This window comes from Bufo gargarizans, chromosome 8 (assembly GCF_014858855.1).
Source record: "Bufo gargarizans isolate SCDJY-AF-19 chromosome 8, ASM1485885v1, whole genome shotgun sequence".
NCBI classification, from domain to species: Eukaryota; Metazoa; Chordata; class Amphibia; order Anura; family Bufonidae; genus Bufo; species Bufo gargarizans.
In genome coordinates this window covers 134,294,699-134,320,634 of record NC_058087.1, presented here as the reverse complement: position 1 = coordinate 134,320,634, position 25,936 = coordinate 134,294,699, and the positions used below count along the sequence as shown (strand labels likewise).

At 43.4% G+C, this 25,936-nt stretch overlaps 1 long non-coding RNA gene across 1 annotated transcript in view; it reads left to right on the top strand.

The window, feature by feature from the left end:
• Nucleotides 1-15,365, top strand: part of LOC122944378 — a 31,383-nt gene extending 16,018 nt beyond the window's left edge. Inside the window, exons 2-3 of the long non-coding RNA XR_006391009.1 lie at nt 1,130-1,798; nt 15,148-15,365. This is a non-coding gene — a long non-coding RNA (uncharacterized LOC122944378). The remainder of the gene's footprint in view (nt 1-1,129; nt 1,799-15,147) is intronic.
• Nucleotides 15,366-25,936: the final 10,571 nt, after the last annotated feature.

Below are 25,936 nucleotides of genomic sequence, written 5' to 3'. Positions count from 1 at the left end.
CATTCTAGTATGTCACTGTCCATGTTGTGGGACTATTTGTGCAGTTCTACTAAGTATTTGGTGGCTGCAAATATGAGCTGATGGTTTTTCAGGTTCGCCTGCCATTAAAGTAAATGGGGCCCTTCGCGAACTTGTGGTTCGCAAACATTTGACCGCATTCACGCAATTGCATTTGTGAACTGTCCAGGCCGATGTTCGTCTATCACTAGTGGCAGCTAATACCGCTTAGATTTGGAAGACAGAGAGCTGACAGAGGAAACCTAGCATGACCCTGCAAGCTCTCCTCCTGAGTCTAAGTTGCTATTCTGACAGGGGTACTCTTCTTCTATAACTCTCTTAATTGATTTCTGCCCTAACTGTCTCATCTCCTGTTATTTCTGAACTTGACCTATGTTAGGAGACACCTTAGTGTCATGTGCATGCTTCCTTCCTTTACGCTACACCTTCTTTTAACTCATAACAATATGTAGGTAGTGTGGGTGACTGAATTTATAAATTTAATTAATGATAATCAATATAATTTAAAAATTTACACCCAACATTAATAACAAAAGAGTTGAGTTTCTGGACCTTAAAATAGAAATGCAAGTGGAGAAATTTATCTGCAGCACATTCCAAAAGGATGTGGCTAAGAATAGTCTTACATTCAAGTTGCCATCTACCAAGATGGTTACTTAATGTACCGAAAAGCCAATTTCGACGCTTTAAAAGGAAACTGCACTCAAACTGATCAATTCAAAATTGAGGCAGAACAACTAAAGGCTTCAATTTTTTGAAAAACAGTACCCACATTAGAAAAATCCCTGAGAGAAGTAAAACAACTAGATAGAACCCTTTTCTTTAAATCAAAACCAAAAAAGGTACCAAACAGAGGTACGATACTGGTAAATTGGTTCTGCCATTTAACAGCAAATATAAAAGAGTATCCAGGATTGTCCAAAAACATTGGCATTTACTAAAAGAAGATAAGATATTGGGATCCTGATAGGCCCCCAATAGTCTATATTAGAGCACCCAATTTGGGCTTACAAATAGCACCAACAGTGAAAAACCCCAAGTATAACAGTAAAAGACAGATGGTGACAAAAAACTGGATGGCACTTAACTTTTTTTTGTTGTTTTTTTTTAGGTGTGGCAACTGCCAGAATTGCAAGCAAACTAAACTTTAAAGGAAAACGAGTATGATCAAGTCCACAACAAATAATTATAAATAGGAAATAAAAGAATTACTTACATGCAGCAGCAAGTCGGTTATTTATATGAGTGTCCATGACAAAGACAGTATATTGGGCGAACTAAGAGAACCTTAAAAACAAGAATCGCCAAACATATCAATAATGAACATACCGATAATATTAAAAAAGGTTAGGAAAAACATACACTATCAAACCATTTTAAAACGTGTCATGAGAGCAGTCCAAAGGGTCTGAAATTCAAAGCACTTGAAACGATTACATCAAATTGGAGGGGAGGTGAGCCAGGAAAATATATGAATTCGGATCTCTGATGCCAAAGGGCTTGAATGACACTGAGGAAGGGGAGAGTTATCCCCGAAACGCGTCTGACGTAAGTTTCACCCCTGAAAGACTTGAACCCGATCAAACAGTGCACTGTTAACAACAAAGGATATCGAGGATTCAAGAAAGAAGACTTTGCACACACCTACCTTTAATCAGCTGAAAGTGATTACTGGGAACACATCCCTTGCGAAATACAGAGTATTGAAATACCGACATACCAAAGACCGGGACGCCGGCCTGCAATCGGAACCAACTACTCGGAAAAATAAAAAGGAAAGGTAAGCCCAAAATTGTGGGTTATTGGTATTGACTATAACTCTAACGCATATCTTGCGAAAAATACCAGCACAGTTTCTGTCTACAGAAAATCTTTGCATGCGATCTTCTACATTGATTCTGTGATGCTGTTTTTTCTAATGCCAATATAAACCAAAGTCTGCGTAGAAAAATCTTTCGAAAAAACTTTATTTTTTGGTCAATTTCAAAAAAAATATTTCGGACACTTTTGAAAATTTCAATGAAAGCCCATGAGAGGATTCTCATGAGGAATTGATTACAGACTATCTGGGAAGTGTACGGACTACGCAGATAAGAAGTGTTACATATGTATGTTGATGTTTACTGTTGCAATTGAGCAGATAGTTACCATTGATCAGAACTAACAGGTTCACATGAGATATAGCCACAATTTACGTGCAACTAAGCCATAATGAGGGCATTTGTACTTATTTCGGATATCACCAGTATCCGCAATAAGTAAATCAGAACAATATAGAAACAACTGAATTTACTGTTTAATTATTTTTTACATATTTTATTCAAAGGTATTTTATTGTATTTTATCATATTTTAACCAAGTACAGTTATAATAAATTGTTCAAATTCCGTGGGGCTCTGCATGTATGAGTGTGCCAATCTTCTATTGACAGTTATTTAATTTGAAGGGTGAATCATCAGATTGTGCACCTCCTGTGATTGTGGGGTCGGTGAGCTATTTCCAAGATATCTACTTAGTGAAAGTTCCTTTTGGTTGTGGTGTGTTCTTTGCTGTAGTCACATGAAGGGCAGTGATCTTAGCTAGTTACTGGGTCCCCCTAAACACATTACACGATGTGACCCTTCTTTAGTGAAAGACACCGCCCGCTGGCTTGTATGACCTGTAGCCGGCCGCTCCCCTCCCCACTTATGGGTAGGGTCCACCCCTCCTACTCTGGTGCTGGCAGCAGATGACCCATAAAACCCCTTAGGAATCATAGCCCCAGACCAGAATGTTGCAGGAAGTTGGTTCCAGGCCCAATTGTTCCGGCTACAACTAGATGATTTCAAACATGATACAGTTATTTGGTTTCTGTGGGCAGATATGTATATCTCCCTTCCATTGCATCCCACCATCAAACCAAAAACATGGGCACGTTCATCATGGCCACTGGGACACAAATATGTACCCGGTTTGCGCCTACAATGGTCGGGAGATTCATAATTCCTTATGAAATGTAGGTGCCAACATGTCTGGGAGGTAGCATTGATCCTGGCAAGGGCTAATACCTCCTGCTGGGGGGTTTTCCTGCAGGATCAGTGCTGTCTGACTGGAGGTGTGAAATGTAACAAAAGGTGTCCTGCTAGGAGTTTTCTACTAACTGGCTTTGGCTTTGAAGCAGGGCCATCCTGTGAAGCTTGGGTTCCTCTGCCATCTTTCAGCAAATGGTGGGTGTGAGGACATGGCTGACAGTAAATATTAATCTATATTCCTCACACCCACATATAACACATCATGTGAATGTTGTAAATAAAAAAGATATACCAACATATACTTTATTGAAAAGTGTTTTTTGAATAAACAGTGAAGCCTTAAAGAGGCATTATATTATACATAGCTATTTGATATATTTAAAAACTATAATCCTTATCTGGTAGTTTCCAGCAAAGGTGGTTACTAATATTAATATAGTATGCTCAGGGCCGGCTCCAGGCTCATGTGGGCCCTTGGTCGATAAATCTCAGTGGGCCCCCTTGTGGCATTTGTCAAATGTCACCACAGCATCTGAGTGTGTTAAAAAATGGAAGCGCGGGCTTCCTGCTCAGATGCGCCTTCCCCCAGTGGAGATCAGGGAAAGCACTCTGTTCTAAAAATGAGCCACAGCCTGTTCTAGGTTTTCAGGCTCATTGTTAGTATATCCCAGTTCAGGCCACTAGGTGGCAGCACTAAACTGTGATATAGTGATTTCTATAGAGAATAATGGAGCAATTTCCATTATTCCGTATAAGTTGCAATCTGATGAAAAGTAATAAAAAAAAGTTAAAAAAAAGTTTTGAAAATATTAAAAAAAGGTTGAACGTTTAATCACCCCACTTTCCCCCAAAATGAACAAGAAAAGAATAAAATTATGGGCATCGTCGCATGCGAAAACACCCATAATATTAAAATATTTTTAAAAAGTTAGCCCATATGTTGAAGGATGAAACAGAAAAAAAAGAAAAATAGGCTGATTTGCCATTTTTTCATAATTTTTTCTCCCAAGAAAATTGAATAAAAAGTGATCAAGTCATACACACCCCAAAATGGTAAATATTGTAAAAAAAAAAGACAGATTTCCCTCAAATGAGCCCCCACACATCTCTGTAGACATAACTATAAAAAAAGTTATGGGGGTCACCGGGGAGCAGGGGTACTGTTAGGGTTGCCACCTTTCTCAACAAAAAATAATAGTTACACAAATTAAAAAGGTTGGTGTGTCTATTTAAGGTTTATTTAACCTCTATTTTTTAAATGATTATGCTGGGATATGAACTCACGGCTTTCTACATTAAAGTCATGAAGTTATAGAGCTTCATGTTAACCTGCTGTACTGTACCTATATTATGGCTAAAAACCTCAGTAGTAGTTTCCCCTATATTATGCATTCATATATATCAGAAGTATGATTGTATATATATTATTTTAGTAATTACACATTTGTTTTGCGCCATACATTTTTTTGCAATTACGTAAGAAAAAAATAAAATAAAATTATACTTCTGCTGTATAGGAATACCTAATACATGAGAAACTACTATGAGGTTTTTCTAGCACAGTGGTTAAGGTTCTTGCCTGTAACATAGAAGGTTGGGAGTTCACATCCCAGTGGAACCATTTCAGAAATAGTGGCTAAATTAGACTTAAATACACTGGGTGTCCCAAAGAATACTGATATTGCTTGGGGATACCCCCTTCATGTTCATAGAACTGACTCAATATCTGGAAATATTAGCCATATTTTGTCACAATCAGTGTGGGGGGAAAACGTCCACACTGAACACAGGAGGGAAGGGGAACAGTAACCTTTATCCGGGCCCTAACTACCTATCAATATGAATAGACCTTGAAGGTATAAATATTCATATGCAGGATACCTAGGCCCTTTATTCCCTATAAGGCTCTGGAATAAGGTTAGGACCAGAGACAACCCATTCCTCCCCAGATGGACAAAAGGAAGTCTCTGTCTCAGGCCAAGATACAAACAACAGGGGATATAACAAACACAAACGTGTCCAGAGAAGGACGAGCGGGGAACACCAGAGACGACCTCACACCAGCTCGGCCAAACCCAAATGAAAGCTATCTGCTGCATATTCAGAAGGGTGGGGTCAGACTATAAAGGGTATAAGTAATGACCAGTGAACAACAGCTAAAAAAAGGGAAGTGGTCATTAACCCTATCAATATTGAATCAAGAGAAATCAAGGAGGCTGGTAGATTCCTCCACGCTCAGCCTCCTTGATCTCCTGACTAGAGTTGAGCGGACACCTGGATGTTCCGGTTCAACGGGTTCGGCCGAACTTTACAAAAAAGTTTGAGTTCAGGACCGGACCTTGACCCTGAACCTGACCTTGACCCTATTGAAGTCAATGGGGACCCAGACCTTTGAGCACTAAAATGGCTCTAAAAATGTAATGGAAAGGGCTAGAGGGCTTCAAATGCCAGCAAAATGTGGTTAAGAGCATGGCAAGTGCTCTGAAAACAAATGTGGATAGGGAAATGACTTAAAATAAAATAAAATACATAAAAATAAAAAATTATAATCTTGATCTAGGAGGATGAGCTCCATATGGAGTAGGAGGTTGAGGAGGCAGTGGATGTGGCGGTGTAGGTGGAAGTGGCGGTGGAGGAAGAGGAGGTAGCCTACACTGGTTTTTGGTTTTAAATTTTATTTTTTATTTTTTAAATTAGGGTACACCCCAAAACATTGGGAAATATAACCTGTTATAACCCCCTCCAGCCGTGCTAAACAAAAGTTCAGACAATACACTGGCTGCAGGGCAGGCCAGCACCTCCAAGGTGTAAAGGGCACGTTTAGGCCATGTGCCCAATTTGGAGACCCAGCATTGCAGGGGGCAGACCCATCAGTCGGTTCATGTAGGCGTGTGCATACATACTGCCTCACCATGTCGCACGTCCCCGTGATGGTCACGATCCAATTTGATATATATGCTCTATCAACTTTCGATGTTCTTTTCTGTGCCTACCATGTTGATCATGGTTAGCGGCGAATCACGGTTCCACGCCGGAGAGGGAGCGTGAGAAAGGGATAGTACATCCAAGGGAGATCAATGGATGAAATTTAATTGTGATCGAGCGGAAATGTAGGAGAAGTTATTAAAACTGAAGAATCGAAGGAAAGGAGGGGGCGCGCGGCAATTACCCACTCCCGACTTGGGGAGGTAGTGACGATAAATAACAATACAGGACACTTAAGATGCCCTGTTATTGGAATGATTAATAATTAATTGTAGGGAATGTCACTGGGGTATTTAGGATTTGGAAACGTTAGACAGGAGAGTCAGGGTTCCATGCCGGAAAGGGACCGTGAGAAAGAGAGAACACATCCAATGGAGGTTAATTTTTTTCAATGAAATATGATCGAGCGCAAAAGTGGGACAAATTATTGAATTGCAAATGTGGGACAAGTTGTTAAAGTTTAAGCATTGAATAAAAGGAGGGGGCGCGCATCAATTAAAGAAGAATTTTAGAAATTGAATTCCCTGCCACCTATGCAGAGCAGGGTTTTGCATACAGAAAAATTGGTAAAATGTCACCTGACAATGTAATAGACGATTTTTTTAAATTTATGTCCCTATCACCTATGCAGAGCAGGGGTTTAATCACGGCAAAAATGGTCAAATGTCACCCAAGAATGTAACAGAAAAATTTGTGAAATTTGTTTACCTGTTTACTAGGTACAGCAGGGGTATATCACACCGAAATATTTGTGAATTTTACCCGAATATGAAACAGACAAATTAATGACATTTTCTTACTTGTCTACTAGGTATAGCAGTGGTATATGACACCCCAAAATTTGTGAATTTCACCCGAAAATGTAACAGACAAATTAGTGAAATGTTTTTACCTGTCTACTAGGTAGAGCAGGGGTATATCACACCCAAAAATTTGTGAATTTCACCCAAATATGTAAAATAAAAATTAGTGATTTTTTTCTTACCTGTCTACTAGGTATAGCAGTGGTATATCACACCCATAAATTGGGGAATTTCACCAGAAAATGTAACAGAAAATTTGTGAAATGTTTTTACCTGTCTACTAGGTACAGCCGTGGTATATCACAACCAAAAATTGGTGAATTTCACCTGAATATGTAACAGACAAATTAGTGATTTTTTTTTTAACTGTCTACTAGGTATAGCAGTGGTATATCACACACAAAAATTGGTGAATTTTACCCGAATATGTAATAGACAAATTAGTGAAATGTTAACTGTCTACTAGGTAGAGAAGGGTTGTATCACACCCAAAAATTGGTGATTTTTTTACCTGAAAATGTAACAGACAAATTTGTGAAATGACATAAAATAAAATAAAATACGTACAAATTAAAAAAATGTAACTTGATTTATGAGGAGGATATCCATATGGAGTAGGAGTTTGGTAGGCGGTGGACGTAGCGGTGTAGGTGGAAGCGGCGGTGGAGAAGGATGAGGTAGCCAACACTGCTTTTTGGTTTCATTTTTTTATTTTTATAAGGGTACACTCCAAAAGAGTGTGAAATATCCAAAATACAACAATGAGCAATTGCGCTGTAGTATAATATTGGCTGGTTAAGGCCGGTATACATGTCTATTCTGCAATAGGTACGGACTAGTCCTGTGGGATACATGCCTGTTTCATTTTAATTAATGTGAGCTTGTCCACATTGGCTGTGGACAGGCGGCTGAGCTTGTCTGTGATAACGCCCCCTGCCGTTCTAAACACACGTTCAGACAATACACTGGCTGCAGGGCAGGCCAGCACCTCCAAGGTGTAAAGGGCAAGCTCAGGCCACATGCCCATTTTGGAGACACAGAAGTAGAAGGGGGCAGACCCGACATTCAGTACGTGTAGGCGTGTGCACACATACTGCTCCACCATGTTGCTGAAATGCTGCCTCCTGCTAAAACGCTCAATATCAGCTGGGGGTGCTGGTTGCTGTGACATGCTTACCCTGCCTTCTGAGGTGCTGGTGGTGCCCCAGCTGCATTGGCGACCTCTTCCTCCTCCTCTGCCTTCACATTGTGCTTCCACTGTGCCCCTGATGTCAGGTGGGAATGCCACCAGCAGCGTGTCTACCAGCATGCGTTTGTACTCGTGCATTTTACGATCACGCTCCAGTGGCGGAATTAAGGACGGTACGTTGTCCATGTAACGGGGATCCAGCAGCGTGGCCACCCAGTAATCAGCACAAGTTAGAATGTGGGCAACTCGGCGGTCATTGCGGAGACACTGCAGCATGCAATCGCTCATGTGTGCCAGGCTGCCCAGAGGCAATGAAAAGCTGTCCTCGGTGGGAGGTGTATCATCTGTGTCCTCTGTATCCCCCCCAGCCACGCACCAGTGATGGCCATGAGCTGGTTTGGGTGCCACCCTGCTGTGAACACTGTTCCTCCTCCTCCATCTCCTCCTCCTCATCCTCCAGAACTGTGCCCTGGCTGGACAATTGTGTACCTGGCTTTTGTGGGTGCAGGAACCCACCCTCGGAGCAACTTGAATGACTGGCCGGAAACCCTATGAAATGATCCCTCTTCCTTCTCCTCCTCCTGTGCCACATCCTCTTCCATCATAGCCAGCAGAGTTTTTTCAAGGAGGCATAGAACTGGCATAGTAACACTGAAAACAGCGTTATCGGCACTGGGCATGTTGGTGGAGTACTTAAAACAGCACAACAAGGAACACAGGTCCCGCATGGAGGCCCAGTCATTGGTGGTGAAGTGGTGCTGTTCCCTACAGCGACTCACCTGTGCGTGCTGCACCTGAAACTCCACTATCGACTGCTACTGCTCGCACAGTTTGGCCAGCATGTGCAAGGTGGAGTTCCACCTTGTGGGCACGTTGCACATGAGGCGGTGAGCGGTAAGGCGAAGTTACACTGCAGCGCTGACAGGAGAGGAGGACAGACGGCTCGCACTTCATGCAGCAGCTCTGACATATCGTGGTAATTTTTAAGGAACCTCTGAACCACCAAATTCAGAACATGAGCCAGGCAAGGGATGTGCGTCAAACCGGCTAGTCCCAGAACTGCTACGAGATTTCACCCATTATCGCACACCACCAGGCCGGGCTTGAGGCTCACTGGCACCAGCCACTCATCAGTCTGTTGTTCAAGGCCAGTCCACAGCTCCTGCATGGTGTGGGGTTTGTTCCCCAAACAAATAAGTTTTAAAACTGACTGCTGTCATTTACCTCTGGCTGTGCTGAAGTTGGTGGTGAAGGTGTTACGCTGACCAGATGAGGAGCTGGTAGAGGATGAGGAAGCAGAGTAGGAGGAGGAAGCAACAGGAGGCAAACTGAAGCGCCCTGCAATCCTTGGTGGTGAAAGGACAAGCGCCAAACTGCTATCCACCTCAGGCCCAGCCGCCACTGCATTTACCCAGTGTGCCATTATGGAGATGTAACGTCCCTGACCGTGCTTACTGGTCCACGTATCCGAAGTTAGGTGGACCTTGCCACAGATGGCGTTGCGCAGTGCACACCTGATTTTGTCCCCCACTTGGTTGTGCAGGGAAGGGATGGCACGTCTGGAAAAGTAGAGGCGGCTTGGCACGACATACTGTGAGACAGCCACCGCCATAAGGCTTTTAAAACTCTCCGTCTCCACAAGACGGAATGACAGCATTTCAAAGGACATCAATTTTGAAATGCTGGCATTCAGGGCCAGGGATCGCAAGTGGGTAGGGGGGTACTGCCTCTTCCGCTCCAGTGTTTGGGAGATGGAGAGCTGAACGCTTCCGTGGGACATTGTGGAGATGCTTGGTGACCAAGTTGGTGGTGTTGCTGGCAGATCCTCTGTTTGCGGGGTGGCAGGTGGCACTGTCACTCCAGAGGTGGATGAAGAGGCCAAGACTGCAGCAGAAAAGGAAGCAGGAGGAGCCAGAGACCTTTCTTGGTTTTTGAGGTGTCTACTCCACTGCAGCTTGTGCTTTGCACTTAAATGCCTGGTCATGCAGGTTGTTGAGAACATTTATGCCTCACTTCAGGCTCTGATTGCACAGCATGCAAACCACTCGTGTCTTGTCGTCAGCACATTTTCTGAAGAACTGCCACGCCAGGGAACTCCTTGGAGCTGGCTTTGGTGTGCTCGGTCCCTTGCTGCCGTGGGCAATAGCAGGCATACTGTCTAGAGGACGGCCGCTCCGCTTTTGCACCCAGCTCCCTCTTCTGCTGTGCTGGTGGTTCTGTGCGACTACTGCCTCTTCCTCCGAACTACACAGGTAACTCGCATTACCTTGATTCCATGTGGGGTCGAGGACCTCATCGTCTTCCACATCATCTTCCACCCAGTCTTCACCCCTGCCCTCCTTGTCGGTCTGCACACTTTCGAAAGCCACAGCAGTTGGCACCTGTGTTTCGTTATTGTAAGACCGTGAACTGGGGAGGGACCCCAGGATACAGCAAAGTCATGGAATAAGGAAAGCGACACAGACACCAGATCTTGATGCAAAAAACAGTAACTTTACTGAACTATAACAGTAGTATTAACAGATATTACAACAGTAGTTACAGAGAGTATACAGTATATCATATACAGTATTAAATACAATGAACAACACAACATCACATTCCCTTCTCTTGCCCCCAAATTACACTGTTCATGTGCCCTCAATACTCCCAGCCTAGATGCTGGAGTAGCCTTGGAATGTCTAGAATACCTGATACTCCAGGCTCAGAGTAACGGTACCAGCCCAACATCATCATCCGAGATGTGCTGCGGTGGTCCTCCCATGTACTCATCTTGAAAAATAAGTGGTTGGGCATCGGTGCACTCAATCTCTTCCACTTCTGGGGCAGGGATAGGTAGATGGCCCTGGGAAACCCTGCTAGCAGAGTCATCAAAAAGCAGAAGAGACTGCTGCGTCCCTTATTTGACGCTCTCCTCATATTTCTTCAATTTAGGATCTTACCCAAAATGGGTGTTTTTTAATAACAGACTAGAACAACAGTATCTAAAGGGTGCATCTCACAATGACAGATGATAGATTTTGTGCCCAAAATGAGTGTTTTTTTAAAACCCAGAATATTATTGCTGTATTTCAAGCTTGTATCTAACACTGACAGATGCAGACAAGGCCGCAAATTTATTTTTTTGCCCAAAATGGGTGTTTTTTTAATAACAGAACAAAACACCAGTATCTAACGTGTGACAAGGGCTGCAATATTAAAGGGAGTCTTTCACGCCGATTCACCGTATTAACCTAACAAAAGACTTATGTCCACGGCATCCCCCATATTAAAACTGTGCTTACCGTATGTTGCTTGCTATCATCGTTCTGCCAAAAAACACTTTTAATCCATATGCAAATTAGGCTGTGAAGGTGCCATGGGGCCCAGGCCCCTGGGTCATTTTCATACGAATCCACTCTCCCTCCGCCACGTCTGCCCGCCCTTGGTCTCTGCTCTAACCTCCCTCCTCCCGTCCGTAATCCCGCGCATGCGCCGATGACCGCGAAATCGGCGCGTGCGCATTGAATGACCACAGTCTGGCCGGGGCATCAAAGTATACCATGCGCATGCGCCGGCCCCGGCCTAACTTACAATCTTGCCGTGATCACGTAATTAAACTAAAACACTGTAACAATACAGGAATACAACGTACATACATTGTAACTATCGCTACCTTCAAATTTTCGTAATGCGAATTTTTATCGCAAATTTTTCAGTTGCCGAGTAAAAACATGATTCCTGCCTGCTTCTTGATTGTGGACCAATGAGTCATATTTTTCGAATATTCGTAATATTCTAAAACAAGAATATACACTCACCTAAAGAATTATTAGGAACACCTGTTCTATTTCTCATTAATGTGATTATCTAGTCAACCAATCACATGGCAGTTGCTTTAATGCATTTAGGGTTGTGGTCCTGGTCAAGACAATCTCCTGAACTCCAAACTGAATGTCAGAATGGGAAAGAAAGGTGATTTAAGCAATTTTGAGCTTGGCATGGTTGTTGGTGCCAGACGGGCCGGTCTGAGTATTTCACAATCTGCTCAGTTACTGGGATTTTCACGCACAACCATTTCTAGGGTTTACAAAGAATGGAAAGAATGGTGTGAAAAGGGAAAAACATCCAGTATGCGGCAGTCCTGTGGACGAAAATGCCTTGTTGATGCTAGAGGTCAGAGGAGAATGGGCCGACTGATTCAAGCTGATAGAAGAGCAACGTTGACTGAAATAACCACTCGTTACAACCGAGGTATGCAGCAAAGCATTTGTGAAGCCACAACACACACAACCTTGAGGGGGATGGGCTACAACAGCAGAAGACCCCACCGGGTACCACTCATCTCCACTACAAATAGGAAAAAGAGGCTACAATTTGCACGAGCTCACCAAAATTGGACTGTTGAAGACTGGAAAAATATTGCCTGGTCTGATGAGTCTCGATTTCTGTTGAGACATTCAAATGGTAGAGTCCGAATTTGGCGTAAACAGAATGAGAACATGTATCCATCATGCCTTGTTACCACTGTGCAGGCTGGTGGTGGTGGTGTAATGGTGTGGGGGGTGTTTTCTGGGCACACTTTAGACCCCTTAGTGCCAATTGGCCATCGTTTAAATGCCACAGGCTACCTGAGCATTGTTTCTGACCATGTCCATCCCTTCATGACCACCATGTACCCATCCTCTGATGGCTACTTCCAGCAGGATAATGCACCATGTCACAAAGCTCGAATCATTTCAAATTGGTTTCTTGAACATGACAATGAGTTCACTGTACTAAAATGGCCCCCACAGTCATCAGATCTAAACCCAATAGAGCATCTTTAGAATGTGGTGGAACGGGAGCTTCGCGCCCTGGATGTGCAGCCCTCAAATCTCCATCAACTGCAAGATGCTGTCCTATCAATATGGGCCAACATTTCTAAAGAATGCTATCAGCACCTTGTTGAATCAATGCCACGTAGAATTAAGGCAGTTCTGAAGGCAAAAGGGGGTCCAACACCGTATTAGTATGGTGTTTCTAATAATTCTTTAGGTGAGTGTATAGCAATATAGCGAATATTCAAAAAAAACTAATCTAGAGCAATTTAGCTAATATACTGCTATAATCAATATTTTTTTATAGTTTTAATATAATTTTTTTTCCAATCTGCACTTCAGATGACAAAAAAAATTACAACTATTAGACAAAGAAGATTATAGCACTATATTAGCTAAATTGCTCTACATTTGTTTTGTTTTTTCAAATATTCGCTATATTGCTGTATATTCTTGTTTTAGAATATTACGAATATTCAAAAAAAACAAATATATTTGCTATAGTGCTATATATTTGTTTTTTAGAATATTCTGCATTTTTCCCATCTAAAGTCATGATTCCTCGCTGCTTAAGTTGCCTGTGGGCCAATGACTCATTGGCCCACAAGCAAGAAGCAGGGAGGAACCATGTTTTTACTTGGCAATTAAAAAATTTGCAATAAAAATATTCGTGAATATTCGTGAATTTTCGAAGTCCCTATATTTGCGATAAAAATTTGCAATTTGAATATTCGGGATCAACACTAGTGAGTACAAGCAAACCTTAACACAGATATAACTGAAGCAAATGCAAGGGTTCCATGTGATCAGTTGCGGCTAAGCCGTTTTTAACTTTCATATATGGATTATGATATTTGATGAAGTAGTCATTGTCCAAACACTCATCTTAATATTTTTTTTTTCAGCCATTTTTTTTATATATATTTTTATTTTTTGTGATTTTTGGTTTTGTATGTGAGAGCTCTGCATAATTTACCTGGGCCTTTCAACTAATGTATAAGATTTGTATGTATTTTAATATAAGGTTTTAAAGACTATGTGATTAGAGATAAGATAATTGTATATATGTATGCACAAACTGTTAATTAATAAAACGTAAGTAAACTGCTGAGAGCCAGTCATCTATGTAGGGAATTTTTCCTTTTTAACACCTGTGTGCATTGTAGCAAACTGTAATTTCTTTGGGGATCAAATAGCTTGATTAACTGGCTGAATCTTCTGCTACCCCAGGCAACCAGACTATAACCGTCGCATATGTATTAAGTTCTGATTTTATCCCTTTGATTTTCCAAACTGTTATTTTACATTATATGTATATGTCTGTATTTTTTATGTTGTATTTTGTTATGATAACCACATTTTTTGTAAGCACTGGCCTTTATAATATTAAAGCTTCACTTTAATATGAGCCTTCTTGTGTACTAATGAATCCATGACCTTAGAAGAAGTGTTACCAATATTGGTGTATTGACCCTGGGAACGATAGAGAGCATAGTACGTTTTATGCTTTCCGTATACGGGCCGTATTTTGATTCCGTATACAGTCCGTATACGGGACTATTCATTTCAATGGGTCCGCACTCTATGTTGCTTCGTTCCGTGGCCCCGGAAAAAATGATGAGGCATGTCCTATTCTTGTCCATTTTGCGGACAAGGATAGGCATTTCTATAGTGGGCCTCCTGTTCCGTTCCACAAATTACGGAAGGTGGCATCAGTTTTTTGTGGATCCGGTTGTGTGCATGAGTTCTTAGTTCTTAGTACTTGTGTATTGTCCAATGTAAGGCGTCTCGTCAGCCTGATATGATGAGTGGTGGCAGCTAAAACCTCTTAGACTTGGAAGCTGGAGAGCTGACAGAGGAAAGCCTAGCATGACCCTGCAAGCTCTCCTCCTGAGTCTAAGTTGCTATCCTGACAGGGGTAATCTTCTTCTATAACTCTTTTAATTGATTTCTCCCCTAACTGTCTCATCTCCTGTTATTTCTGAACTTAACCTATGTTGGGAGACGCCTTAGTGTCATGTGCATGCTTCCTTACCTTTACGCTACATCTTCTTTTAACTCATAACAATATGTAGGTAGTGTGTGTGAATTAAATTCAAGCTAGCATGGGTCTTTCCCTCACCTTACACCCTCTTTTCTTTTCTGAAAACAAGGAGGCTACAAACAGAAACCCACAACCTGTTGCAGCCTGTAAATGTGTGTTCCTGCACAATAACAATAATGTACCATGTGTGTTGTGACCAACAACTATAATTTAAAAAAAAACAATCGCCAATCAATAGTATACATTGTAAGCCCTTGAACTGTCCTATACTAATTTGATTCAACCTTTTCATTTTTAGGTTGTTCCTGGGAAATCTGAGTGACAATGTTCTGAAAGTGATGAACTTTACTTGACCTACCTATTCTGCAATGCATGAGAGGAGATGTATCACTTCAAAATGCCACAAAATGCCCTAGGAAAGCATGACAAGCCTTGTCAGGGTGGTCAATTTAGTTGCCTTGTAGAAACAGATAATAAAAGAAATAGTTGAATAGAATTTTGAAACAACTTGACAGAAAGGGACAACTTTACCAGTGACTAGTGAAATCTGACTACTGCCGGTATGTATGACAAAAACGGAACCCGTTTGTTCATAAATAGGTCCAAGTAACAAGAGTAATTTATAACTGTCCATGACGACGGATACAGTGTTGACTAGTGGTACAGGACCTGACAAGAAATAACCTGTGAGGGAGGAGCATTGAGAGATGAACATTTTTTATTTCATATCTGAATTTTCAGTTACAGAACTTCTAGGCCTCATGCATACGACCGTTTTTCAGGTCCGCATACGAGATGCAGTTTTTGTGGCTCCAGTGCGGACCCATTCACTTCAATGGGTCCGCAAAAGATGCGGACAGCACTCTGTGTGCTGTGCGCATCCATTGCTCCATTCCGTGGCCCCGCAAAAAAAAAATAACATGTCCTATTCTTGTCCATTTTGCGGACAAGAATAGGTACAGTGGCGGAAATAATTATTTGACCCCTCACTGATTTTGTAAGTTTGTCCAATGACAAAGAAATGAAAAGTCTCAGAACAGTATCATTTCAATGGTAGGTTTATTGTAACAGTGGCAGATAGCACATCAAAAGGAAAATCGAAAAAATAACTTTAAATAAAAGATAGCAACTGATTTGCATTTCATTGAGTGAAATAAGTATTTGAACCCCTACCAACCATTAAGAGTTCTGGCTCCCACAGAGTGGTTAGACACTTCTACTCAATTAGTCACCCTCATTAAGGACACCTGTCTTAACTAGTCACCTGTATAAAAGACACCTGTCCACAGAATCAATCAATCAAGCAGACTCCAAACTCTCCAACATGGGAAAGACCAAAGAGCTGTCCAAAGATGTCAGAGACAAAATTGTAGACCTGCACAAGGCTGGAATGGGCTACAAAACCATTAGCAAGAAGCTGGGAGAGAAGGTGACAACTGTTGGTGCGATTGTTCGAAAATGGAAGGAGCACAAAATGACCATCAATCGACCTCGCTCTGGGGCTCCACGCAAGATCTCACCTCGTGGGGTGTCAATGGTTCTGAGAAAGGTGAAAAAGCATCCTAGAACTACACGGGAGGAGTTAGTTAATGACCTCAAATTAGCAGGGACCACAGTCACCAAGAAAACCATTGGAAACACATTACACCGCAATGGATTAAAATCCTGCAGGGCTCGCAAGGTCCCCCTGCTCAGGAAGGCACATGTGCAGGCCCGTCTGAAGTTTGCCAATGAACACCTGAATGATTCAGAGAGTGACTGGGAGAAGGTGCTGTGGTCTGATGAGACCAAAATAGAGCTCTTTGGCATTAACTCAACTCGCTGTGTTTGGAGGAAGAAAAATGCTGCCTATGACCCCCAAAACACCGTCCCCACCGTCAAGCATGGGGGTGGAAACATTTTGCTTTGGGGGTGTATTTCTGCTAAGGGCACAGGACAACTTATTCGCATAAACGGGAAAATGGACGGAGCCATGTATCGTGAAATCCTGAGCGACAACCTCCTTCCCTCTGCCAGGAAACTGAAAATGGGTCGTGGATGGGTGTTCCAGCACGACAATGACCCAAAACATACAGCAAAGGCAACAAAGGAGTGGCTCAAGAAGAAGCACATTAAGGTCATGGAGTGGCCTAGTCAGTCTCCGGACCTTAATCCAATCGAAAACCTATGGAGGGAGCTCAAGCTCAGAGTTGCACAGAGACAGCCTCGAAACCTTAGGGATTTAGAGATGATCTGCAAAGAGGAGTGGACCAACATTCCTCCTAAAATGTGCGCAAACTTGGTCATCAATTACAAGAAACGTTTGACCTCTGTGCTTGCAAACAAGGGTTTTTCCACCAAGTATTAAGTCTTTTTTTGTTAGAGGGTTCAAATACTTATTTCACTCAATGAAATGCAAATCAGTTGCTATCTTTTATTTAAAGTTATTTTTTCGATTTTCCTTTTGATGTGCTATCTGCCACTGTTACAATAAACCTACCATTGAAATGATACTGTTCTGAGACTTTTCATTTCTTTGTCATTGGACAAACTTACAAAATCAGTGAGGGGTCAAATAATTATTTCCTCCACTGTATGTCTACAATGGGCCGCTTGTTACTCCTCAAATTGTGGAAGGCCCACGGGTGGCTTCCGTTTTCTGCGAACCGCAAAACAACGGCACGGTTGTGTGCATATAGCCTTAAAATGATGATGAAACACTAAAGTAAATCTCTAGTTGGGGCATTACAGCTCCCTTGGAGGTTGACACCGAATTTTGTTTGGTGTCTAGGCAAATTAGCCTAGAATTGTAGAAAAAAAAAAAAATATATGGTCAAAGACATAACCAGGTGAATATATCCTTCCGGGAATCTGGAAACAATAGCTGCCAACTACCTGTAATGCACTTCAGGAAAAACAAACAAGTAATGGATTATAAAAATGTAGCCAAAGTTATTTTATTTTGTCCAGAGTTACTTCCCATCCCAGCCATTTAACCCCTTAGATGATGCTGTCAATAGTAATAAGGAAGGTGCATTACTGTGGATGCAAAGAAACAAGTCTGACTAAACCCTCAAACTGGTTTTATAATTGAGAATTTAGCCAATATATCCTTACATGAAGCACATATCTGAGCCCGAGCACCGCGCCAATGTATCTCAAATAGCTTGGGACCTAACACTAACCTAACTGTGCCGTATGGTCAATATCAGGAGCCAGTGGGTGAATTACAGGAGCATAAGGTCCGACTCACAGCAAACATCCAGTTACAGCATGCAGCCATGCTTGCATTGGGAGAAGGGAGGAGGCTGTGACTCCCACCCAAGACTGACTGATAAGGCCCAGGCCTCACAAGTGTGTTGCCTGTAGATGAAAATCAGGCACACTTGAGATACCTTGGTGCGGTGCTCGGGCTCAGCTATGTCCTTCATATACAGATATATTGGCTAAATTCTCAATTTTAATACCAGTTTAAGTGTTTAGTCAGTTTTGTTTGTTTGCATCCACAGTAGTATACCTATAGCTATTTACATCCACACATTTTTCTTGCGTAGGATGTATTTTTGTGGTACTTGTGGTCCGCTGAGGGCATCCTCCTCTGTATTCATTTTTGCTGGGGATCGCCATTAGCAACGGGTAACAAGTGCAGGGTCTGGTCCCCTGGTTATAGATGCACAACTACTTATGGGGTTGAGAACTTCCTGCCTTTTTACACCATGCCATTTTTTGTAGTTTGTATATACAGTAGATATGTTTGGAGGTATATAAACTCCATATTTAAATGTGCCTGATTTTCATCTACAGGCAACTTTTAGGTGCACCTGTGAGGCCTGGGCCTTATCAGGCAGTCTTGGGTGGGACTCACAGCCTCCTCCCATTGCAAGCATGGCTGCATGCTGGAGGTAACTGGGAGTTTGCTGTGAGTCAGACCTTACGCTCCTGAAATTCGCCCACTGGCTCCTAGTATTGCCCATACGGCACAGGTAGGTTAGCTTTAGATCCTGAGCTTAATGTTTATTTCATATAGATATTTACATCCACACATTTTTCTATCTTGTGTAGGATGTCTTTTTGTGGTACTTGTGGTCCGGTGCAGGCATCCTCCACTGTATGCATTTTGCCATTAGCAACGGGTAACAAGTGCAGGATCTTCTTCCCTGGGTATAGATGCACAACTGCATATGGGGTTGAGCACTTTCTGCCTTTTCACACCACACCATTTTTTGTAGTTGGTCAATAGAGTGTGTAGCATCTAAGTGGCAGATGGACAAAGTAGCCTGCCCCTCCACCCCTGACCACTGCTCCTCCACCTTCTCCTTTGCAAAAGCAATCGCTAGGTACTAATGGTTGTCTGGCAGCCAGAGGACAAAACAAAGGCCGCCAGGTGTGCACTGGACGTACACTTGTTAGACCTAATAAACTGGGTGTCAATTTGATACTAAGAGGCAATAAAAATGTAATAATTAGGGATGAGCGAATCTACTTCGTATGAAACATCTAAAGTCGATTTGCATAAAACTTCATCCAAAACTGTACAGAGCAGGAGCTCTGTACAGTATTATACTGTATTGGCTCCAATGAGCCGAAGTTATTGCTCCACGAAGTCTCGCAAAACTTCAGGCAATAACTTCATTAATTAATTTGTACTGTAGAAAACCATTTCCCGAACTTGGGTTTGGTTCCAAGGTACCATTTGGAACCAAACCAGAGTTCGGGAAATGTTTTTTTACAGTACAAATTAATTTATGAAGCTTACCCGAAGTCTCGCTAGACTTTGCGAAGCAATAACTTCAGATCATCAGAGCCAATACATTCTAATACTAATACTGTATGGAGCTCCTGCTCTGTACAGTATTGGAATGAAGGTTTATGCAAATCGACTTTGGATGTTTCATCCAAAGTCGATTCGCTCATCCCTAGTAATAATATTTAAACATTGGAAAAGTAACCAAATGATGATTTTGAAGTCCCCTAGAGGGGCTGAATGAAAATGTTCTCATTATCAAACAATAAATCAAAGTACAAACCATTTTCCATAAAATGTGGTTTTATTTTACAAATGTGTAGACAAATAAAAAAATATAGTATTGCTGTAATCTTGACAACCTATAGAATTAAATTAACACGTTATTTAAATTGAACAGTGGAAAGAATAGGCAAGACATGTCTACTCAAAAATACGACTTGTTCCACAAATACATTCCCTCATAACACTATAGAAAAATTAAGTAAGTACAGCAACTTGTTTAAATAATGGAGCAGAAGAGTTTGCCAACCTTGAGGGAGAACCACCCTTTTGGTTGCATTGTATTATATAAGATATACACCCTACATCTGGATACCTGTAGCAGAGTAAGCTAGCAAAGTGCAGAATTAAGAAGGCTACTTAAAAGAGATACCTTAATGGGCTATTATATACCTGTGCAGCAATGAAATCTATAACATCTGTGCCATTTTGTGTACCACCTTACCAGTCCGTGCATGATAAAGAACTGCCCTGATGTGTTTGTATTTGAGTTCTTCAGTAGAGAACTGTTTTGCTGCACAACTGCCTCCTCATTGCTTCCTGTGCTATTACACTGAAATGTGTTGGCATCATGACAACTTGCCTTGCACTGTAAAACCCTCAACACCAAGAGCACCTCAACTATAATCAAACAGGAGGACCCCAGAACCGAAGTTTGCACCGAAGGGAGGAATCAATGCACCCTTACCATAACTGCATGCCGGCCCAGAGAGCTTGGAAACTCTAAGCACATCCATATGGCTTATTAGGGCTTGTTTTCATGATAACCCTTTGTCACGGCTGGCGGTGGGGAAAACCCCCAGCCGTGCGGTGCCAGGAGAAGGTAGGGTTACCACTTGGCCGGGACCACAGAGTTAGGGAGCAGGTCACCTCCTATAGCGTCCCTTACGCTGACCCTGTCTCCTGTCTGTATGAGCCGACCTTGGTGGTAGGAGGGCTCATACGCCGGAACCTAAGAGTCCCTACAAGCCCTCAAGTCGGCCCTGAACTAGGGGACAGAGTAAGACGACCTGCTCCTCCTAGACACGGAGGAGCAGGAGTCTCAACGGCCAAGCAACACAGGGGGAACATCAACAGACATATGGAAATGACAGGTAAGTGAGACTAGTCCTGCACTTACCTGCCACAGACACACAAACCTGGAACCCATGAACCAGTGCTGATGTCCACAGCAACATAAAGGACACAGCACACACCAGACATACAAGGGAAACCAGGATACCATAAGCTGCACTAACAAGATAACCCCACACACACCTAGATAACACCAAGAAACATAGAAATTCCCAACACAGGTTTTATGACCAGAAGGATGGTCCTCACCAGGCAGATGGAGGAGACAGGAGGCTGCTCCAGCCAGCATGGCTGAGAGCAACCTACTGAGCCCAGCCAGGGACTGAGGCTTTATAGGCCAAGAGGCCCCACCCAACGATCAACCACACCCAGTGACATCACACACACTGGGAAGGAAGTTAACCCTTCCAGCACACAGAAGGGAAAACACACATATAAGGGGAAGTGCACATAATACATAACCTCGTGCACCACAAAACGACAAAGGGAGTGCACATAAAACACGTTGCCAAGGGCAACCGCACGCACACTTGTTGTCCGCGGCAACCGCACCTGAGGCAAACAACTAAGTGCCCCAGCTGCGGTTGACGAACTCCCAAACCGCGGGCAACAGCATGCGGCACCCAAGGAGTCACGACCATGACCAGGGGTCGTGACACTCCCTCCCCTCAAAGCCCCCTCCAACCGAAAAGGGAAGCTGGTGGGACCAAAACAACAGGGAGGGGGGGAGGGGCAATGCCTGATAACCACCAGTGTCTCCCTCCAGAGCTGCCGCCAACGGACCTGGACCGTACACAACAGTCCCAGGTCGCCAGCCAACAGAGCAGACTGGAAGAGAGAACACTGGAGGCACTGCCAGATAGATGCCCGTATCTCCCCCCGGAACTGCCGCCAACAGACCTGGACCGTACACAACAGTCCCCAGGTCGCCAGCCAACAAAGCAGTCCGGAGGAGGAACACAGGACACCAGACCGATGCCCGTATCTCCCCCCAGAACTGCCGCCAACAGACCAGACCGTACACAACAGTCCCCAGGTCGCCAGCCAACAGAGCAGACTGGAAGAGAGAACAGGACACCGCGTCCAACTCAGGAGGACGTTCCTACTCCAGGTCGCTGCCAGCAGACACTCCCAAACCAGCACACCTGCCGGAACACCGAAGGAATGCTGCCAGCAGACGACCAGAGATAGGAACCCTGAGAGGGACGAGGGGTCACCAACACGGACACGGTTAGCAAGGTGGCGGGGAAAAGCCACCAACCGCGCCGTTAACGGTGAACCCCGTAACGCTCTCCCTCCGGAGAACGCGCATGCACCCCAACGGTCAATGGATGCATGCTTCACCCTCTTTCGAGGGAAGACCAGGTGAGGTGCCAGTTCTGGTCATACTGTCACGGCTGGCGGTGGGGAAAACCCCCAGCCGTGCGGTGCCAGGAGAAGGTAGGGTTACCACTTGGCCGGGACCACAGAGTTAGGGAGCAGGTCACCTCCTATAGCGTCCCTTACGCTGACCCTGTCTCCTGTCTGTATGAGCCGACCTTGGTGGTAGGAGGGCTCATACGCCGGAACCTAAGAGTCCCTACAAGCCCTCAAGTCGGCCCTGAACTAGGGGACAGAGTAAGACGACCTGCTCCTCCTAGACACGGAGGAGCAGGAGTCTCAACGGCCAAGCAACACAGGGGGAACATCAACAGACATATGGAAATGACAGGTAAGTGAGACTAGTCCTGCACTTACCTGCCACAGACACACAAACCTGGAACCCATGAACCAGTGCTGATGTCCACAGCAACATAAAGGACACAGCACACACCAGACATACAAGGGAAACCAGGATACCATAAGCTGCACTAACAAGATAACCCCACACACACCTAGATAACACCAAGAAACATAGAAATTCCCAACACAGGTTTTATGACCAGAAGGATGGTCCTCACCAGGCAGATGGAGGAGACAGGAGGCTGCTCCAGCCAGCATGGCTGAGAGCAACCTACTGAGCCCAGCCAGGGACTGAGGCTTTATAGGCCAAGAGGCCCCACCCAACGATCAACCACACCCAGTGACATCACACACACTGGGAAGGAAGTTAACCCTTCCAGCACACAGAAGGGAAAACACACATAAGGGGAAGTGCACATAATACATAACCTCGTGCACCACAAAACGACAAAGGGAGTGCACATAAAACACGTTGCCAAGGGCAACCGCACGCACACTTGTTGTCCGCGGCAACCGCACCTGAGGCAAACAACTAAGTGCCCCAGCTGCGGTTGACGAACTCCCAAACCGCGGGCAACAGCATGCGGCACCCAAGGAGTCACGACCATGACCAGGGGTCGTGACACCCTTTTAATGAATTAATTGGGTTATTAAAGGAGTTGTCCGGCCCAGGAGCCAACAGCCAGATGGTCGTAACTTGTGGTCAATCAAAAAAATAAATTAAAAAATCACCGGTCCAAGGTCCCCCCATTCACCCATCACAGCCCCATTCACTTCTAATCCTCGTTAGAACCACTGCAGACAATAACTTGTTTAAGTGGTCATTGGCTACTAATAACATGTGACGTTCCATTCTCTCACAAGTGACTGCTGAGGCCAGTGATTGGCCACAGCGGTCATGGGACCAAGTGAAATCCAGTCTGGCAGGGATTGAGCGTTTTCAGGAATGGAGGAGAAGGTTACTGTAAAGGTGTTTGTATTTTGTTGATAGTGCCTACTGAAAAATTCAACTCCTGCTGTTCTGTAGGGTTAGAAGAAACACACTTGTGAAGGTAACAATTCCAATAATATTAAGTTCAAGTTTTGTTCAATGTGTAATAATAATAACATTAAGAGACATAGCTAAACATCTTCACTACCGTAAAAAAAACTGCAGTTATCGATCAATTCGGAAATTTAAAGGATAGAATTAAAACTAATAGCCGTAGAAATGATATTGCAGAAACCTTAACCTGTGAATCCAAAACCACAGACTATATGACAAAACTGTACCTGCCGTGGATATTGTCTGATTTATTCCCCATTGAAGTGAAAAATTACCAAACACTCCATGTAGAAAAATCTGATTGAGGCTAACCAGGATTTTATTTTTGTTCGGAGCTTTTTGGGGGATGTGGCAGCCAATGCTTCATACTTTATATACAAGGCATGCGCTGTCTAAATTTGATTTATGTCACCTTTACAGTTTTGCACAGTTCAGCTGAATTTCTCTGCTGCTTGGTCAAGGTCAGGAAGCCAGAGAATGAGCCTTTTATCTTTGTGAATTCAACAGTGAAATGGTTCATAAAAAACCTTGATACTTAGAAGGTAGACAAAAGAAAATACAATATTGTTTGGTGTTACGTACTGTACTACCATACATTATTACACCGCATGAAAACTAGATTTATAACACTGAAGTATAAAATGTATTTCTGCTAAATGCTTTGTTTTCTACAAAGAAATTATGGGTCCAATACACTGACAGCATGAACATTTTCTGCTCTTTGTACTGTATTGGTCAAACCATGCTGCTTTCTTGTCTGGATTAATGCATGGCATTAAACCAACTTTATATACGTTTAAAGATAATCTCCTGGCAGCAGTATGTGTTCTGCTTTTATTGGGAAAACACATAAAATAACATAAACAAGTGAATGACTCAGAAAGTCGCCAAATCCAAATGAGAAAATGCTGAATGACAGTAAAATGTGCATGTTGGGGGTGGGGGGGAGCACCTTGTATTCTCAAATGTGACCCTGCCTTGCATTTTAACAAGAGTTTCTATCCAAAACGAGATAGTGCAGAACTAAACAGTGATGGCACTAGCACCATAGCAGGCCTGGCAGCCGCTACAGGTTTGGGGTCTCGGAGATCCAGGCTACCCAGCTCAGCCTATGGAGCCAGATGCAGATTGGCCATAGACCCTACAGGGAAATTTCCCAGTGGGCCGATGCCTAGGAGGGGCACCCAAACCTTCCTCACAGCCGCAAGCCAGGTTCATAACAAACTGATTTCTTTTGCACCTGACCAGCGGCCACAGGTGCCCTCCCGAATCCACCTGTATTGACGTCCTCAGAACAGCAATACAGGTGACAGTATTTTGTGCTGCACTGTGGTATTTGGTTCAGGTGGGGCGGTATATTGCTCTGCTCTATGGTATTGCTTCCCCTGCCTAATTATGTTACCCCGTCTTCCATCAATTTGGACCCACCTGCAACATAGGGCCTCTTTTACCTTTTTTTTCCAGGGCCACTTTTAGTTCCCAGTCTGCCCCCCTATATGGAGCTCTTCCTGCCACCAGATGACCATTCATAGCGCCAGCTCCCTTGGTGAGGTGGAGGGGTGCAACAACACTAGACACTTTCTACAGATAATTGGAACTTATCAAGTCAATGAAGGTCTGCTACACCTCTCACTTCAATCAACGTGTGGAAGACAAATTCTCAGTATGAACTACGGTGAGGATTTCCCTTTAAAAACAAAGATGACAGAGTGTTTTTTGTGCACAAAACCCACATGGAAAATCGGCTGTGTAAGCATGTCCTTATTAATGCCATTTCCAAACAAATGGAAATTCAGCAGGTTTCCCCCGTTTTTTTTTTAATAATGGTTTCACACAAAATGGGTCAGATATAACAACATTGGTCCATATTTACTAATACATAAAGATGCCATAAGTTTAGAGAGACTGTCTAGACCTGTACCAGACTTGTCACAGGGGCTCAGGCTAGATGATAACTCTGGTGCAGGGATGAACTCTTTTCCCTGACTCTGTACCAACTTTTGATTGGCTTAGTCTGAAATTCTTTTTTATGTCAGAATTGTGGTGCAATTTTGGCACAAGATGATGGATCTTAGGCCCCGCCCTGACTTCTGGGAAGCTCTGCCCCCTTTCCACTAAGCTCTCCCCCTTGTCAAGCATGTTGGGAAGAAGTGTAGAAACCCGATTTGCACCACTTTTTGGACAGATTTTGGTGCAGACACATTAGTGAATCTGGGCATTGTCTTTGTGAAAGACTGAAGT